At 36.8% G+C, this 14,653-nt stretch overlaps 1 protein-coding gene across 8 annotated transcripts in view; it reads left to right on the top strand.

Annotated features, from left to right (window-relative positions):
* The window catches only part of ABI1 (abl interactor 1), a 105,949-nt gene that overhangs the window by 51,181 nt on the left and 40,115 nt on the right, over positions 1–14,653 (top strand). The gene's annotated exons all lie outside the window — the stretch shown is intronic.

Below are 14,653 nucleotides of genomic sequence, written 5' to 3'. Positions count from 1 at the left end.
CATTTTGGCATTATACATCTCCATCTTTTGTTGCAACAGAACCAAATAAATTAACACAGTTTAAGCAAAAATACCTCTGTGTGTGTGTGTGTAAATACACTACCAGAATAGTCCTCCTTACTTGCCTCCTACTCTGCTAAGATATGAAAGGTATGTATCATGTGAATATAGTTTGGGAGGGAAAAACCATTGTCTGTAGGGAGCATTAGGAAAGGCTTCATGCTGAAGATGCTGGTTGAGTTGCATCTTATTGGAAGAAAGGCGCTTTAAGAGTGTATTCCAGACATATTGGACAATGTAAAGGCATGAGAGATGAATGAATGAAGTTTATTTTGAAGTGCTTATTATGTGCAAAGCACTTTGACAAGTACTGGGGATACCAGTAGGACAGTCTTTGCTCTCAGAGAGCTTACATTCTAATGTTAGCAGATAACATGTGGAAGGTTTTAGTTGCAAGTCATATGGAAGGTCCTATGGTTCTTAGGGTGTAGGGGGAAAGGTAAATGGTAATGCCTCTTTAGTGTCCACCAGTATTTGGCTGATAAAATCATATCTGTTTTTCGTTTTGAACTATTTGACATTGCCAAAGACTCTGTGGTAAGAACTTTATTTTCTGGGTCTTTAGTAGCTGTGGCTGGCACCTGCAGGAGCAGTTGCCAGGCTGCATCTTCATAGCAGTTGCTTCCCAGATGATAGCTGAGGGCACTGGGCTGGAAGCATTGCTATTCTTCAGGCTCTTAGGTTCTTGGGTTCAGGATCCTGGGCTGTCTATATCAGTGTCTGAGAGGGAAATGTTGGTGAAAGTGGTAGTGGTGGTGGTGGTGGTAGTATTTTGACTTGCGTGGCCCATCCTGCCTCTTCTCTCTGTCAGAGTGCCTTGCTGCTTCAGCTAGACTCACTTGTCTGCCCTGCATGTGGCAATATCTTTGTGTGCGATGGAGTATTGTTGCAGGTGAGGGAGAGTAAGAAGGGCCAGTTTAGCTAGATCATATGCTAAGGGAGGGTGGAAAGATAGGTTGGGTCCAGGTTGTGAAGGAGTTTAAAAGCTATATATAAGTTTTAAAAGATATAAGGAGCTGATATTTTATCCTAAAGACAATATGAAGCTTCTGGAGTTGATCGAATAGAGGAATCACATGATCAGATCTTTACTTAAGGAAAAGTAGTTTGATAAGTCATGTAATAAGATGAACTATAGTAGGGAGAGAAGAGGCAGGATGCCAGTTAGCTTGCTATTGAAACAATTTAGGGTGTGGCTAAATGCCACATAATGAGACACATAATTTCTAGGTAATTAGTCCTTTTATTAATAATTCTAGCACTTTAATAAAAGAGACCAATGGTTCTCGGGAATGCCAAAGAACCTCATGGCAGCAGGCCCAGGGCTTATATGGCCTTGGAAAAGTGTGTGTTCCAGAGAGTGGCAATCACTGATTGGTTAACAAGTACTGAGAGAGAATAAATATTACAAGGAGGAGTGGGACCTATTCTAATGAACTTTGATTATGTCATTTACTTCTAAATTACCCTCAGCCTTGGACAATCTAATAAAAAAATTTATCCCCATCCAAACCAGTAGAGCACAATGGGCTTCCCCACCTTAGATTATATTCCTTGTAAGTTTGAGTGGGGTCTGACCATGATTGAGGAGGGTTAATTCAGTGTCATTATCAGTAAGGTCCTTCAAGAGACTGAACTTTGAAATGAGGACTATAGAAAAAAGGGAAGCTCTGGATCTCCCCAAAACATTGGTTATTAATAATCATTTCTCTCAGGTGTGGTGTGAATAAAGCCCTAACCATAGGGGGTCAAACTCACAGTTCGCAAAATTCCTTATTGTCTCCTGAATCAGATTAAAATGTAATTGGGAATGTTTAACAAAATTAATAAAAATACAATAGAACATAGATAATGTCAGTAATATGGTTTTCTAAGTGAACATGCAGCCTGCAGAGATCCTTAACACCCCTGACTAAAGTAAGGGAGTAATTATATGAGTAGAAAGTTGGACACCAGAGATGTTGTAGAAGTGGACATAGCAAAATTTGGCAGCTGATTGGATTTGAGGTCAGGGAAAGTTGAGAATAAAGTTGGGTTTTGGAATTGGGAGATTGGAAGGATAGCAGTGCCTTTGCCAAAAATAGGGAAGTTTGGAACGTATTGAACATGAAATGTTTCTTGAACATTTAGTTTGAAATGTCTTATCAACAACTGGTGATGTGGGAACTGAAGCTCAGAGAAGAGACAGAGCCTGAATATATATAGATCCACGGATCTTTTGAATAGTGATAATTAAACTGGTGGAAACTGATAGGATTAACAAGCGAGAGTGAAAAGCAATGAGCCTGGGACAGAACCTTTGGAGAGACCCACAATTTTGGGTTATGTTATGAGGGATGAGGAGCAGTAAGATGGGAAGAAGATAGATTAGGCCTGAGGAAAGATTTCTGTTGCGTGGGTGTCTGCTGGGCTTTTGAGGAGGTGGAGCAGCCTGGGAGCAATTGAGCTGGCAGTTGTTGCTGAAGCTCCTCAAGAAATGGCAATCTCAGCCAGAGACTTAGCAATGGGGATAGACAATTCAGGACAAATGCTTGTTGACTGGTTGTCCTGATTGTGAGAACTGAATTCAGCAGTTTGTGTGTAGGAGTGGATGAGGCAGATGGTGAAAGTAAACTTATGGTGAGGGGCAGTAATACAGAGGCAGCAAAGGATTCAGTATCGAGGAGAGCTGAAGTGGCTTAACTATGGCTTAAGATGAGAGAGGGAGGAGAGTGAAGTCAGAGCTTGGTTTTTCAAAGTATTTAAAAAAAATATGTGCTTTATTCTATTCCTTTTTTAAAATGATGTTTTATTCACAATCATTTTCTGATATATTCTCTCCTATTTCTGAACTCTTCTCTTTTAAAGAAGAAAAACCAGCCAACAAAACCATGCAGTACAGTGAAAGGACCACTGACTCTGGAATTGGAGCATCTGGCCCTGGTTTCCTCATTGCAAAATGAAGGAATTGGCCTAGATGGTCTTTGACAAATCCCTTCTAACTCTTGATTTGTGATCCTGAACCAACCAAGTCCAACAGTATTCACTCTATTCCAAATCTGGGGCCCCCGCCTACCTTCTGAGAGAATGATGTTACATCCTGTCCTTTGGGATTATGGTTTATTTTACACGATGTTACTGTGAAAAAAAGCCATTATTAGCTATTAAACAACGTTAAACTACATTTTCCTATCATAAAAACAGGTTAATTTTTTTTCAAAATGGAAGATGGAAGAATTTGACATTGTTTGAAGGAGATAAATGGCCATGCTGAATTTTTACGTATTTTGAGTCTTTGACCACAAATAGTTCATACATATTTTCCTGACATTGTTAGACTTATAAAAGAATCATATTAGGACCAATTAAAACGTTTTTAGGTTGCTAATATTGTTTAAGTTAATTATGCTTAAAACTCTTATTTGGGCTAGAAATTAATTTTTTTGATACATTAGAATCAGAAAAAGATTAACAGAAATTACCTGGGCAGCACAGCCTAAAGCTTATTCATATTCAGAGAGTCTAATTTAACTCATCTGAAAAATATGCAGCTACTCATAGTAACCATATAAAGTCTTGAAATTCCATTGGAGATTTATCTCCAAGGATCTGTATTAACTCTTCTAAAGTTCTTGTTATATTTTATTTCCTATTTATTAATTGATGATTCCCAAATAATTTTCCCTCACAAAGTCTTCAGATTTACTTGGTTACAGATTTCAGCTCTTTTGTGAGTAATTTGTTCAAAATTTTTTCTTTTGCACCCATAAATCTGTATCATTTTAGTCCTAAAATTTCAGTAGACATGTTTTGTTAGTCTACAGAAACTTATGGAAAAAAGCTTTTTACACCTTTAAAAATTTTTTTAAAATTTTAAAAAAATTTTACGAAGCGTTTCTCCACATAAGTAGAACAGAAAAAAATTTTATATGAAACTATCAATTAATTTACAGCCTGCTTTTTAAAAAAGATAAATAAACTAAACATGTTACTTTCAAAGCTGTCTGTCTTTTCTGTTTTCTTCAGAATTTTCTTTTTTTTTGTGCATATTAAAAATCTTTTAAAAATTCTCTTTAAGGGTGGGGAGTAAACACTGATAATAGCTCTCTTTTACCTCCTCAAATGCTACTCTCCCCACAAAAAAAGAAAAACATAATCTTTTTTAGCAAATGAGTATTGTCAAACAAAATAATCTGTACATTTGCCGTGTCTAAAAATGTATGTCTCATTCTGTTCCTTGAGCTGGACCTGGCATCTATCATTTGGCCCAGAGGACTTCCTACTGCTGCCTTTCCACGTTTAAAACCCTCAGAACGGAGCCATTCTACCCCAGGACCTTTGCTTTTATTATTCAACTCCTTCAGTACTCTACAAAGACATTAATGTTTGAGGACTCATTCGTTTCTTCTACCCCAGTAGAATATTAGTCCATCATCCAGCTCTTTCCAGTTGCTTGAGTAAATTTACCTGTGTAGTCATCTGGAAGAGCTCTGTAATGTTCTGGAGTTTCTTATAATCAGTGCTCTGCTGTCTGTAGTCCTCAGCATCCACAGGCAGTTCCTCTCCAGCCTCAGGTCTGTCCTGGATCATCTCCTCGGCAGCTCCAGCATTTGTCAAGCCGGCACCTCCCTGTTGTGTACCTCACCTGATGTATGATTGGAGGGCTCTTGGACAGGCTATTTCTGTTAAGTCTTCGGTAGAGCTGTGAATGGTTTTGTTTTGTTTTAGCTAGGCAGTAGGTTTAAGTGACTTGCCCAGGATCACACAGCTAGTAAGTGTTATGTGTCTGAGGCCGGATTTGAACTCAGGTCCTCCTGACTCCAAGGCCTGAGCTCTATCCACTGTGCCACTTAGCTGCCCCTTTGAATGGTTTTGAAGTAATGATTTAGAGGCACCTTATTGGGTCTTGGAGATACTGTTTTGTCCTACTGGATCAAGTGCCTTTTTTTTTTGGCAATTAACAAACACACAAATTGAATTCTTATTGTCCATATCTTTTAAGTTAATTGTGAAAAGCTAAAGATGTGTTTTCATTTTTGAATATTGTTTGTGAAATTCTCTTTGTACCTTGCTAATACCCTTATCAAGAGTGCCTTTGGTGACCAAAAGATGAGATCAAAATCAAATACTGTGTATATGTATATAAATATATGTGTATATGACTGTCAAGAAAGAAGAAGCAAAACTTTCTCTGCTAGTCAGATGGACACAATGATCTTAGAAAACCACAATTCCTTCAAGGGAGAGCTTTTGTTGTCTAGTCTTGTTCTCTCCGGGTTCATGGCCAGTGATCAGGAATTAGTGCAGATGAAGATATTTTCCATATCATCCCTCAAGAGGGTCTCTCACATGGCAGTCATGCAGCCTGGCACTTACCCACAGGGAGGACTTCCCCGAACTCCCGTTCCCTCCTACTACGTTACCTGTTACTGGTTTCATGGTCGCTAAACGACAGTTACCTGTGCTTTGGCACTTTGTCAGGGGCCACTGGCAAAATCTCATTCCTCAAGTTTCTGGGGCTTGGACCAGATAGATGCCTCAGTTTCTGGCCTAGTCGCAACCTGTTTTTTGTGAGTAATACCTGAGAAAACTGAAAGCCACTTTTTTTTTAAAAAAGATTAATTTGTTTATTGTTAGTTTTCAGCATTCACTTTTATAAGATTTTGAGTTCTAAATTTTCCACCCTCCTCCCCATCTTCCCTCCCCAAAATGGTAGGCAATCTGATGTAGGCTATGTATATATAATCATATTAAACATATTTCCACAGTAGTCATGTTGTGAAAGAAGAGTCAGAACAAAAGGGAAAAATCACGAGAAAGAAAAAACAAAAGAGAAAACAGAATGCTTTGTTCTGCATTCAGACTCCATAGTTCTTTCTGTGGATGTGGATAGCATTTTCCGTCATTAATCTTTTGGAATTATCTTATATCATTGCATTGCTGAGAAGAGTTTTTAAATTTGTTTATCACACAATGTTGCCGTTATTGTATACAATGTTCTGGTTCTGTTCACTTCACTCAGCATTAGTTCATGTAAGTCTTTCCAGGTTTTTCTGAAATCCACCTGCTCAGCACTTCTTATGGAACAATAGTATTCCATTGCATTCATATACCATAACTTGTTCAGCTATTCCCCAAGTGATGGGCATCCTCTCAATTTCCAGTTTTTTGCCACCACAGAAAGAGCTGCTATAAATATTTTTGTACATGTGGGTCCTTTTCCTGTTTTTATGATCTCTTTGGGATACAGACCTAGTAGTGATATTGCTGGATCAAAGGGTAGGCACAGTTTTAAAACTCCTTGGGCATAGTTCTAAATTGCTCTCCAGAATGGTTGGATTAGTTCATAACTCCCAACAATGCATTAGTGTTCCAGTTTTCCCGTGAGTGTCATTTTGAACGTACTAACTCCACTTAATAGTAGAAGCTGCCTTTATGGCTATCTTGTTTGTTCAAAGGTTCATCTTGCATTATATTGCCTCTCATACTCTCCACTGAATGAAACCAGGTTGGAGCCATTACAGGAATGGCGGAGGCAGGAGAGAAGTCCATTGCTGGTCTGTATGTAGGGGACATGATGGCATGTTGTGCCTAATGCTGGCCCAACTAAATTCCTGCTCAGTTGGACTCCCGTGATAGAGTACCCACCTAACCCATGTATGTTCAAATCTGGTCTCAGACATTTACTAGCCATGTGATGCTGGACAAATCTCTATCTGCCTTTTCCTCATTTATAAAACAGAGATAATAACAGCACCTACTCTCCAGGGTTGTTGTGAAGAAAAAATGAGAGACTGTGTAGCTATAGAAATGCTAGCTATTTAAATTGGCCCACTTACCCTATCTCAGGGCAACAGATTTACCCCTGCTAATTAATTAACAGCTGTATCATCAGGCACCTGATTACCTACGTTAAATTTCTGGTCTCCCAGAAGTTATGTCTGTGACAAATTACTTAACTATGCCTGGTAGTCCTGACCTGCCCAGGTTGGGTCATTTTATGTTCAGTGTTAGAGTGAAATGAAACACTTGTAGGTCTCAATTCTAGGACCCAATGAAAAGTCCAAATCATGAGGTCATCCTCTAGAGGGCCAAATGATCTAATCTTCCTTCTTTTCCCCCTCCATCACACTCCCACTGCTTCCTCTCCAGTACTTAACTAGAACTGCTTTCCTTTGCTTCCCCTCAGATTCTAAGCTAGCTGAATAACAGACCCTAAAAGCCACAAGTTAGATTGATTTGATTAAGTGGAGAGGTTCTCTCCCCATAAAGATGGTCTAGGCTATAGTATTTTGTTATTTATTTTAAGTGGGGAGTGATGAATTGATTGCCTTAATCACCCATACACTTAAATCAATTTTTTGGCAACACTGTAGTTTCTCTAAATTACAGATAAAACAAACCTTTGTAACAAATAAGCATAGTTAAGCAAAGCAAATTCAAGTATTGGCCATTGTGCACCATGAGTCTATTGTCTTTTAAGAGTTGGGTAGCATCATTTGTCACCAGCATCACCAGTCATCTAGAACAGTGGTGTTAAACTCAAATAGAAATGGATGCTTTCAGGTAACATATTGATTTAGAAACCAAAAATAAACATTACCTATGTTGTATTGTATTTTTATTTATTTTGTTAAACATTTCTCAATTACATTTCAATCTGGTTCTGGCCGAACCTGGGAGTTTTGAGGTAGCGAATTGGATACCTCTGCTCTAGAGTCATAGTTGGTCACTGCATTGGTTAGAATTTCTAAATATTTTCAAAATGATTTTCCTTTATTGCAGTTATTGTAAAAATTGTTCTACTCACTCTATTCTGCATCAGGAAAGACAGGTCTTTTAATATTTCTTTGACTATCTCACTTCACATTTATTTCAACATTGTAATATTCCATTATAAACACATACCGTATATTCTGGGCCAGATCTCACCTAATCTTATGCTTTGGGTTTTAGTTTAGAATAAAATGAGACACTAAAGTTTAATTGAAAACAACATGGAAAGGATATTCAGCAAAGATAGAGTATTTATTGATTCATTTGGGCACAGTTCGTGTTTTATGGATTTACTAATTCTTGTCTGACTACTCCCATAGTGAACTTTTATATGTAGCTGAGGAGTAAACTAAGTCACCAGTTTGAATATTAGTCAGCTGGAGCAATTGTCTCCAGATGGATTTCAGTGCTTTTAAGGGGGTGGTGTGGTATGGAGGAAGGAGAGAGTGACTCTCTTAGCCTATGTTTTAGGGACTATTGTGGATGTTTGTCCTATCACACCGTAATTTGTTCAGCCATTCCCCAGATGGTTGATAATTCACTTTTTCCTAAACTTTTGCAAAAAGAAAAATACAAGATTTAAATATTTTTGTACACGTGGGTCTTTTCCCTCTGTCATTGATGTCTTTGAGGTATATGTCAACCAGCTGTCACTGTACAGTTTAGTGACATGGAATGTAGTTCCAGATTGATTTCCCCAAAGGTTGAAACAATTTAAAGTTCTGCCAGTTATTATTTTCCTTTACTTTTTTTGCGGGGGGGAGGGGAATGTTTGTCAGTATTCTTAGGTTAATTTCTAATTTCTTATGGTGAAAGGCTGATGTAGTGGATAGAAAGCCAGACTTAAAATAGAAGACCTATCAACTGTATATCAACCTATATCAATTGCTTCTGTGACACCCATTATGTTATATGGTTCCGCATCACAAATTGATATGATTTTATCAATAGAAATGATATTTAAGAAAAGGCATTTCTATCTGTTTTGCTGCTTCACCTTAAGGACCAAGGGGCTTTTCCATGACTTGCAACTGAAACCCTCCGTAAGTTGCACCTCCAGGTTAGAACATAAATTGCTTGAGAGCAATTATTTAATTTTCCATTTGTATCTTCAGAGCATAAGCATTTTGCATATAGTGAGTGCTTAATAAATGCCCATTCATTCACTCATTCATTCTAGCTGTGTGACCCCGAGTCATTTAATTTCTCTATGATCTAGGGGTGATTCTCTTAAGTTACAGAAAAAGTACTGATTTGTATTGTCATAAAGGGAGTTTCCTTATGTGGGAGTTACCTATACCACTGAAATTACAGGTCTTATCTCTTTGATATGATTGTTGATGGCATTTGTTTCTTCTTTTGAGTATTGCCTTTCCATATCCTTTGAAATGACTCATTCTTAAATATTTGTATAAACTCCCTATATTTCTTGGAAATTAAATCTTTACAGGAGAAATTTGCTACACAGTTTTGTGAAAATAACTTCCTTGCCTTCTATAATTTGTTTATCATAGGACCTTGAATCGGTAGATCATATATCTGTTTGAAACTTATTGTGATATATGGGGTGAGATGTTGGTCTGAACCTGATTTCTATCGATCACTTTCTAATTTTCCCAACAGTTTTTGTCAGAAATGAACAATTGATGTCCTTGAGTTTAAAGAATGCCGTTATAAGATGTTTGCTTCTGTGTCTTGCTTACCTGATCTGTACCGTCGATCAGCATTTCTGTTTTTTAACCAGTACCACATAGTTTTGATGATTACTGTTTTGTAGAATAGTTTGAGATCTGATATTGCTACACTTCTCTTTCTTTCCCACTTTTTTCTACCATTCTTTCCATGAGTTCTAGAACTTTTGTTGCTCTAGAATTTTGTTGTCATTTTCTATAGTTCTGTAAAATAACGCTATGATAATTTTGGTTAGTATGGGACTGAATCAGTAAATTAAATCAGGTATTATAAGTTTCATTAAAAAAAAACACGTTAGCACAGTCTAACCACAAACAGTATCTCTCCAGTTATGTAGGTCTGTTTCTCTAAGGAATATTTTAATGTGTATTCATAATAATTCCTATATATGGCTTGGGACAGTGGTGGTCTCCCAGGTGTTTTATGCATTGTGTAGTAATTTTCAGTGGAATTTCTTGTTCTCTTTTTTTCTTCTGGGTTTTATAGGTAATATGCAAGGGTGCTGATGATTTTTGTGGGTTTATTTTCTATCTTACTACTTTGTTGAAGTTATTGTTTCATTTAATCTTCAATCGGATCTCAATTCTCTAAGTAAATTCAAGGTTCTTTTTTCAAGTTTAACTGAAACACTTGTTGAGAATACGTTTTTAATTTCTTTGTAAATACTGGTTGATTTTAAACACTGAATCTACCTAGTAATGTACTTGTTAGTTATTCTAATAACAAGAATCAGAACATAGTGCTCAAAGTATGGTACTATAGTTTCTCAGAACATAAAAACATTTTGTAACTTTATGGTTTTTTTGACCAATACTGGAAAATGATGCCTAGTACAGAATTGAAATGGAAGTGAATCTCACATGTTTTTCTGTAGTACTATATTTTATATTTTACAGTATTTATTAAAAATAAATATTTTTAATTTCCAGAAAAATTCTTGTTTACTGTGGATTTTGGTTAATCCAGGTTTCAATATATTGTATCCAGTGCCTCAAGTTATAGTCAAATCAGGACAATTTTATTGTGTTGTGTGGATTGTATAGCTTCTTCATTAAAGTCTTTGTGAGCCATTGTAGATTAAATGCCAAATTTGGAGTCAAGAAGTCTTAAGTGCATTTCTAGCTTTCTAGTTTGGTGGTTGTTCGCAAGTCACTTAATTTATTCTTAGCCCCAGTTTACTCGTCTGAGAACTGAGAAAAATATCTGAAACATCACAAGATTGTGAGGATCAAATCAGATGGCAGTTAGTTTTATTTGTAAGAATAGTAGTTCCTGGCTTGTGTTAATGATACATAAACATATCAACGAATGAATGAAAAAGAATTTATTAAGCACTTAACTATCTGCAAAGCACTGGAGATGCAAATAGAAAAGAAAATATTCTTGCAAGGTGGGTTTTCTGGCTATTGTCTAGCATCATCTTCCAAAAGTACAGTTGAAGTTGAAGGCATAGCTAAACAAGGATGGAAGGGAGTCAGTCACTATGTACCCTGCAGGGATCTGTTTATATTTGAGTTTGAAATCCCTGGGGCAGTGAATAGAGAGTGTTGACCTTCCCTTCCCCCCACTTGAAGAACCTTTTCTTTGAGGTGCACATTCAGCTATACATCTGTGCCAAATTCCTGATGTGTATCAGAGAGGGGCAGGGAGTGTGAAAAGTGTGAAGAAAAGGGAACCTGGGGGGTGCCAGAAGTTTTTCATCAACTTCAGTTTTGCATCGTGTTCATACCCACACCTTTTCTGGCGTCTGTGCTGAAGCAAATTGAAGCTGTGATTTTAAGTATTGTTTTGCCTTCATCATGTGTCCATGCCTTAGTACCATTTAATAGGGGCTTGGAAAAATTGAACACAAGAAGTTTGTAGCTGATGCACTATCCAAGCACAAATATAGGTGGAGAAACAAATAGCTCCGTACTGCTTTCCTCCTTCCCTCTTCCATGGTCATAACACACTCAGGTACTAGTTGGACCAGGCGACTTTTCCTGGAGGACCTTCTCCAACTCCAAGATTCCAAGACAAATTAGTAATTAAATATATATTATGCATAGTGTGTTCCCCATCATGTCCTAGTGAAAAAAAATCACTATTTCTTATAGCTTTCAGGCCTGAGTATTCCAAGTTGTATTGCAAGACTTTTTATTACTATTTAAAATGCTGATCTGATGTACAAATCAACTCATTCATACCTGATAGGATTTTTTTTTTAACAAGAAATTAACTGGAGAATTTATTCTTATAGGAACTTTCAGCCAAAAAAATAGAGAAAAAGATTGGCTGTGTTTGTAAATTTTTTTTTTTCTGTCTCACTGATCCTAGAAGTTCTTCTAAACTGTTAGGGTTTACAAGGCTACATCTTACAATTGCAATATTTATTTTAATGCTAGTCTTGCTGGCAGAAAGACAAATTTGCTTTGAGTGTGACTTAGCATGAGCTTTGTACTAATTTTAAAAAAATTTCATGAAAGTTCAGTAGAAATCACTGTTCTGTTCTGAAACTATTTTTAAGCCTTTAAAAAAAATGCTAGTTTCCCTTCTAGCCACCTGCAGTGTTCTGTGCAAAATGCATGTGTTCATTTTCTCTAAAGTGGTTTTGTTTTTCAGTTTGGCATGGAAACAGCATCTGAGTGGCTTTGTTCTTTCAAAGAGCTATACTGTAGTTATGCTTTATTAATCAGTGCAAACTGTAAAGCCTTGGCTTTGCTTCGAGTTAATTTTAAAACATTTTTCTAGGCTTGTATTTAACACGTTGTGTAGAAGAAGGGACAAGGGTAGTATGTACAATTTAAATCTACTGGTGATCCGTGACCCTTCTTTAAATCACTAAAATGTTTTTCCAGAGTTACTAAGAAGTCACATCACTGTCCAGTATAAATTTCATCTTTCTTCTGTTTCCCCCCTCTGCTCTTGGGAGAAGTAGGGATACCCAGTTAAGTTAGCAGAAAAAGCACCACAGATGTCCCACATAATTAGGTTTCATAGAATCAAGACTGTGTGTTTATGTGTTAATAGAATACAAACAAGAATAAGCACAATTATAAGTGTATTTTGAAACCTTAAACCATATTTAAATTTATCCTTTGACTTTTTCTTTTATAATTGGTGAGGACAGGTTAGAAGCCTTTCTGAGTGAATAAGGTCTTCATACCTAGTTTTAGAGTTACTGTCTTTGTAAAGGCTGGAATTTCAAAAGGTCAAAGCAATCAAACTGTTGGGGCCGTAGGAATTTCATTTGCATATGCATTTATTGGATCACAATGTGCAAATGTATTTTTGACTGTGAAATATGCCTACAAACTTCTTTTGGAAGTTATTCATGGTTTTAACTTCATAATAGTGGGTTTAGGTTGTAGAGAAACCCAAATTTGTGTGTTCTCTGATACTTTAATTTCTTTTGACTTGTTTGGACTTATAAAATGCACACAACTGGTTTAGGACTTCAGGTGGTTTTTTGTGTGTTGTTTTTTTTTTTAAAGGTTTTAGGGCAGAACGGGGAGAATGTATATAGTGTATCTCAGTCCTCTGGATCTCTGGTAGCTGGCACAAGGTGCTTAGGTTGTAAAGGGGGTAACAGGATCATCAGGACTGATAAGACTTTTTGTCAGGAAGGGGAAACATAATAAGGATATGTGCATCTGGGGCTAACTCCTGTTGATTCCTTTAAAGATGAGTGGTAAAACAGCTTTACAGGGGAATGTTTCATCCATAGAAAACATTTTAAATGCTTGATAGGTGGAACAAGAAGCAGCGTTGTAGATTTCATTTCAGCTGTTTTTTTTCATAAGCATTTGTTGTGTATGGTAGTCCCTGAGAGAGATGCAGAGTTTTTATTTATTTACTTTTAAAATTTATTTATTTTTAATTTTTATTTTTTCCATATGCTTTTGAGTTGAAAAATTTTTTTTCTCCCTTTTTCTCCCCCCCCAAGACGGCGCACAATCTGACATAGGCTTTACATTTACATGCCCATTAAACATATTTTCACATTGGTGAAGTTGTAAGTAAAAATTAAAATCAATAGGAGGAACCATCAGAAAGATGAAACAAAATTCAACTTAAGGTAAAATTAAGTGAGAGCGATTCGACTTCCATAGTTCTTTCTTTGGATGTGGACAGCATTTTCCATCCCGAGGCCTCTGGAGATGTCTTAGATCCTCGTAATGCTGAGAAGGGTTCAGTTTAACATTCTTAGTCATTGCATAACGTGGCTGCTATTGTATATACAAAGACCTCTGGGTTCTGCTCACTTCACTCAGCATCAGACCATATAAGTCTTCCCAGGTTTTTCTGAAGTCAGCCTGTTCATCATTTCTTATAGAACAATAGTATTCCATTACATTCATATACCACAGCTTGCTCAGCCATTCCCCAATTGATGGGCATCCTCTCAATTTCCAATTCTTTGCCACCACAAAAAGAGCTGCTATGAATAGTTTTGTACATGTGGGTCCTTTTCCCATTTGTTTGATCTCTTTGGGATATAGCCCTAGAAGTGATGCAAAGTTTTTAGATAGGGCCCCTTCCCATCTTGGGCTAAGCATCTAGAATGTTTGCATCCCAAACTTTTAAAAAGATGGAGGATAGTTAATTTACATGAACTTTTAAGCTTTTAAATTCTATTAGTATAATTGATTCTTGCTGTGGTAAGATTTATTTTCTAACCATTTGCTTTGCTCTCCTCTTTTAAAAATATGTATTGCCTCCCCTTTTTGCCTTTTCTGGATTTTTCTCTCCCTATTCTGAGGACAAATAATTGATGTCTAGGTGTTGCTATCACATTAACACTTTTCTTGCAAGATCATCTGAAGTGTTAATATGTTTTCAAACTTCCAAATGGTGCTAGTCTATTTTACAACCTACTATCTTAAAGGAGTCTGAGAGTTTTGCAGCAAAACTAGAGATTAAACAAAATTAATGCCACAAATGTAAATTAGACAAATCTAAACCCATTTCTTTATACTGTGGTGTAGTGGCAAAGAACTGGTTTGGTGTTGGAGGATCTGAGTTTGAATGCTGATGTGGGGGGAATGGGCAAGGTAAACTCTCAGACTCGCTTTTCCTAACTCTAAATTGAGTGCCTTGGAGTAGATGACACTTCTAGCTTTAAATCCAATGAGTTAATAAAATATCCAAAAGTATAATAAATAAG

Source organism: Phascolarctos cinereus, unplaced genomic scaffold (genome assembly GCF_003287225.1).
Source record: "Phascolarctos cinereus isolate Bilbo 61053 unplaced genomic scaffold, phaCin_HiC Scaffold_1;HRSCAF=81, whole genome shotgun sequence".
In the NCBI taxonomy this organism is placed as follows: domain Eukaryota; kingdom Metazoa; phylum Chordata; class Mammalia; order Diprotodontia; family Phascolarctidae; genus Phascolarctos; species Phascolarctos cinereus.
The sequence above is the reverse complement of the archived record's forward strand: the minus strand, read 5'-3'. Positions and strand labels throughout refer to the sequence as shown.